The sequence below is a fragment of the Salmo trutta genome, unplaced genomic scaffold (assembly GCF_901001165.1).
Source record: "Salmo trutta unplaced genomic scaffold, fSalTru1.1, whole genome shotgun sequence".
In the NCBI taxonomy this organism is placed as follows: Eukaryota; Metazoa; Chordata; class Actinopteri; order Salmoniformes; family Salmonidae; genus Salmo; species Salmo trutta.
Genome location: NW_021822730.1, coordinates 112,501 through 117,500, shown reverse-complemented (window position 1 = coordinate 117,500; position 5,000 = coordinate 112,501). Strand labels below are relative to the sequence as shown.

Here is a 5,000-nt window from a genome sequence, read left to right as displayed (position 1 = left end):
CAGCCATATTGGAAGGCCTGGTAACAGATTTAGGATGTTATAGCAGCCATATTGGAAGGTCTGGTAACAGATTTAGGATGTTATAAGCAGCCATATTGGAAGGTCTGGTAACAGATTTAGGATGTTATAGCAGCCATATTGGAAGGTCTGGTAACAGATTTAGGATGTTATAAGCAGCCATATTGGAAGGTCTGGTAACAGATTTAGGATGTTATAGCAGCCATATTGGAAGGCCTGGTAACAGATTTAGGATGTTATAGCAGCCATATTGGAAGGCCTGGTAACAGATTTAGGATGTTATAGCAGCCATATTGGAAGGCCTGGTAACAGATTTAGGATGTTATAGCAGCCATATTGGAAGGTCTGGTAACAGATTTAGGATGTTATAGCAGCCATAATGGAAGGTCTGGTAACAGATTTAGGATGTTATAGCAGCCATATTGGAAGGTCTGGTAATAGATTTAGGATGTTATAGCAGCCATATTGGAAGGTCTGGTAACAGATTTAGGACGTTATAGCAGCCATATTGGAAGGTCTGGTAATAGATTTAGGATGTTATAAGCAGCCATATTGGAAGGTCTGGTAATAGATTTAGGATGTTATAGCAGCCATATTGGAAGGCCTGGTAACAGATTTAGGATGTTATAGCAGCCATATTGGAAGGCCTGGTGGGAACTACACAGAAGGCCTGAGACAGAGCAGCGCCTAGTTGACTTGGGTCTGGTCCCAAATGGCATCCTATCCCCTAGATAGTGTACTACTAAAGTAATAGGGTTCCATTTGGAACGTAACCTTGGAGACAGCCAGCTGTCTTTTTCCCACATCTCGCTGTGGTTTATGGCTGTTCCCTGCTCTCCACAGAGTTTACGGGTCATGCAAGGCTAAACAAGGCTAAATCTCACGTCTCACACTCACAGTGAAAGTAGCAGACAGTGTTTGTGTGAGGCTGAACAGCCTTCTGGACAGCAGTTACATGACGCCACAAACACACCGTCGGCCCCCCCTTGGCTCAGATCAGTGCCAATTTGTCACTGTGTGTGTGTGTGTGTGTGTGTGTGTGTGTGTGTGTGTGTGTGTGTGTGTGTGTGTGTGTGTGTGTGTGTGTGTGTGTGTATATATGTACACTACCGTTCAAATGTTTGGGGTCACTTAGAAATGTCCTTGTTTTTGAAAGAAAAACTTTTTTTTTTGTCCATTTAAAATAACATCAAATTGATCAGAAATACAGTGTAGACATTGTTAATGTTGTAAATGACTATTGTAGCTGGAAACGGCTGATTTTTTAATGGAATATCTACATAGGCGTACAGAGGCCCATTATCAGCAACCATCACTCCTGTGTTCCAATGGCACGTTGTGTTAGCTAATCCAAGTTTATCATTTTAAAAGGCTAATTGATCATTAGAAAACCCTTTGCAATTATGTTAGCACAGCTGAAAACGGTTGTGCTAATTAAAAAGCATAAATCTGGCCGTCTTTAGACTAGTTGAGTATCTGGAGCATCAGCATTTCAGGGTTCGATTACAGGCTCAAAATGGCCAGAAACAAAGACATTTCAACTGAAACTCGTCAGTCTATTCTTGTTCAGAGAAATGAAGGCTTTTCCATGTGAGAAATTGCCAAGAAACGGAAGATCTTGTACAACGCTGTGTTCTACTCTCTTCACAGAACAGTGTTCTAACCAGAATAGAAAGAGGAGTGGGAGGCCCCGGTGCACAACTGAGCAAGAGAACAAGTACATTAGAGTGTCTAGTTTGAGACACAGTCCTCAACTGGCAGCTTCATTAAATAGTACCCACAAAACACCAGTCTCAACGTCAACAGTGAAGAGGCGACTCCGGAATGCCGGCCTTCTAGGCAGAGTTGCAAAGAAAAGGCCATATCTCAGACTGGCCAATAAAAACAAAAGATTAAGATGGGCAAAAGAACACAGACACTGGACAGAGGTACTCTGCCGTTAAGGCCAGCATCCCGGAGTCGCCCTTTCACTGTTGAACCAGGGGGACTCTTAGACCAGGCTAACCCATTGGGGGGACTCTGAGACCAGGCTAACCCAGTGGGGGGGACTCGGAGACCAGGCTAACCCAGTGGGGGGGACTCGGAGACCAGGCTAACCCTGTGGGGGGGACTCGGAGACCAGGCTAACCCAGTGGGGGGGGGGACTCTTAGACCAGGCTAACCCAGTGGGGGGGGGACTCTTAGACCAGGCTAACCCAGTGGGGGGGGGACTCTTAGACCAGGCTAACCCAGTGGGGGGGGGGGGACTCTTAGACCAGGCTAACCCAGTGGGGGGGGGGACTCTTAGACCAGGCTAACCCAGTGGGGGGGGGACTCTTAGACCAGGCTAACCCAGTGGGGGGGGGAACTCTTAGACCAGGCTAACCCAGTGGGGGGGGGACTCTTAGACCAGGCTAACCCAGTGGGGGGGGGGGACTCTTAGACCAGGCTAACCCAGTGGGGGGACTCTGAGACCAGGCTAACCCAGTGGGGGGGAACTCTGAGACCAGGCTAACCCAGTGGGGGGGAACTCTGAGACCAGGCTAACCCAGTGGGGGGGAACTCTGAGACCAGGCTAACCCAGTGGGGGGGAACTCTGAGACCAGGCTAACCCAGTGGGGGGACTCTGAGACCAGGCTAACCCAGTGGGGGGACTCTGAGACCAGGCTAACCCAGTGGGGGGGGGGACTCTTAGACCAGGCTAACCCAGTGGGGGGGGGGGACTCTTAGACCAGGCTAACCCAGTGGGGGGGGGACTCTTAGACCAGGCTAACCCAGTGGGGGGGGGGACTCTTAGACCAGGCTAACCCAGTGGGGGGGGGACTCTTAGACCAGGCTAACCCAGTGGGGGGGGACTCTTAGACCAGGCTAACCCAGTGGGGGGGGGACTCTTAGACCAGGCTAACCCAGTGGGGGGGGGACTCTTAGACCAGGCTAACCCAGTGGGGGGGAACTCTTAGACCAGGCTAACCCAGTGGGGGGGAACTCTTAGACCAGGCTAACCCAGTGGGGGGGACTCTTAGACCAGGCTAACCCAGTGGGGGGACTCTTAGACAGGCTAACCCAGTGGGGGGACTCTTAGACCAGGCTAACCCAGTGGGGGGACTCTTAGACCAGGCTAACCCAGTGGGGGGACTCTTAGACCAGGCTAACCCAGTGGGGGGACTCTTAGACCAGGCTAACCCAGTGGGGGGACTCTTAGACCAGGCTAACCCAGTGGGGGGACTCTGAGACCAGGCTAACCCAGTGGGGGGACTCTGAGACCAGGCTAACCCAGTGGGGGGACTCTGAGACCAGGCTAACCCAGTGGGGGGACTCTGAGACCAGGCTAACCCAGTGGGGGGGACTCTGAGACCAGGCTAACCCAGTGGGGGGACTCTGAGACCAGGCTAACCCAGTGGGGGGACTCTGAGACCAGGCTAACCCAGTGGGGGGACTCTGAGACCAGGCTAACCCAGTGGGGGGACTCTGAGACCAGGCTAACCCAGTGGGGGGACTCTGAGACCAGGCTAACCCAGTGGGGGGACTCTGAGACCAGGCTAACCCAGTGGGGGGGACTCTGAGACCAGGCTAACCCAGTGGGGGGACTCTGAGACCAGGCTAACCCAGTGGGGGGACTCTGAGACCAGGCTAACCCAGTGGGGGGACTCTGAGACCAGGCTAACCCAGTGGGGGGACTCTGAGACCAGGCTAACCCAGTGGGGGGCTCTGAGACCAGGCTAACCCAGTGGGGGGACTCTGAGACCAGGCTAACCCAGTGGGGGGCTCTGAGACCAGTCCTGGGGTTCTGTGTTGTGTGGCTGACTGTCCTGGGGCCCTGTGTTGTACAGTACCAGTCAAAAGTTTGGACACCTACTCATTCAAGGGTTTTTCTTTATTTTTACTATTTTCTACATTGTAGAATAACAGTGAAGACATCAAAACTATGAAATAACACACATGGAATCATGTAGTAACCAAAAAAGTGTTAAACAAATCAAAATAAATGTTATATTTTATATTCTTCAAAGTAGCCACCTTTTGCCTTGATGACAGCTTTGCACTCTTCCATATGTGTTATTCCATAGTTTATGTCTTCACTGTTAATCTACAATGTAGAAAATAGTAAAAACAAAGAAAAACCCTTGAATGACTAGGTCAAAACATTCGACTGGTAGTGTATATAAGGTCCCACAGTTGACAGCGCATGTCAGAGCAAAAACCAAGCCATGAGGTAGAAGGAATGGTCGGTAGCAGTAATCTAGTCAGACTACAGACTAATACAGAGAGGTAGCAGTAATCTAGTCAGATTAATACAGAGAGGTAGCAGTAATCTAGTCAGGCTACAGACTAATACAGAGAGGTAGCAGTAATCTAGTCAGACTACAGACTCATACAGAGAGGTAGCAGTAATCTAGTCAGACTACAGACTAATACAGAGAGGGAGCAGTAATCTAGTCAGACTACAGACTAATACAGAGAGGGAGCAGTAATCTAGTCAGACTACAGACTAATACAGAGAGGTAGCAGTAATCTAGTCAGACTACAGACTCATACAGAGAGGTAGCAGTAATCTAGTCAGACTACAGACTAATACAGAGAGGGAGCAGTAATCTAGTCAGACTACAGATTTCTACAGAGAGGTAACAATAATCTAGTCAGACTACAGACTAATACAGAGAGGTAGCAGTAATCTAGTCAGACTACAGACTAATACAGAGAGGTAGCAGTAATCTAGTCAGACTACAGACTAATACAGAGAGGTAGCAGTAATCTGGTCAGACTACAGACTAATACAGAGAGGTAGCAGTAATCTAGTCAGACTACAGACTAATACAGAGAGGTAGCAGTAATCTAGTCAGATTAATACAGAGAGGTAGCAGTAATCTAGTCAGACTACAGACTAATACAGAGAGGTAGCAGTAATCTAGTCAGATTAATACAGAGAGGTAGCAGTAATCTAGTCAGACTACAGACTCATACAGAGAGGTAGCAGTAATCTAGTCAGATTAATACAGAGAGGT

The 5,000-nt window shown here is 49.0% G+C and overlaps 1 protein-coding gene and 1 long non-coding RNA gene across 4 annotated transcripts in view; one reads left to right on the top strand and one right to left on the bottom strand.

Moving 5' to 3' along the window:
* Positions 1 to 5,000, bottom strand: part of LOC115184053 (phospholysine phosphohistidine inorganic pyrophosphate phosphatase) — a 25,105-nt gene that overhangs the window by 3,949 nt on the left and 16,156 nt on the right. The gene's annotated exons all lie outside the window — the stretch shown is intronic.
* LOC115184054 (uncharacterized) overlaps positions 4,177 to 5,000 on the top strand; it is a 1,154-nt gene continuing 330 nt past the window's right edge. Inside the window, exons 1-3 of one of the 3 annotated variants that reach the window (XR_003874177.1) lie at positions 4,177 to 4,379; positions 4,660 to 4,965; positions 4,999 to 5,000. The exon at positions 4,999 to 5,000 is cut by the window's right edge and continues 78 nt beyond it. This is a non-coding gene — a long non-coding RNA (uncharacterized LOC115184054). Of the gene's footprint in view, positions 4,380 to 4,659 lie in introns of all 3 variants that reach the window. The other 2 variants (XR_003874175.1, XR_003874176.1) reach the window with 2 other exon arrangements.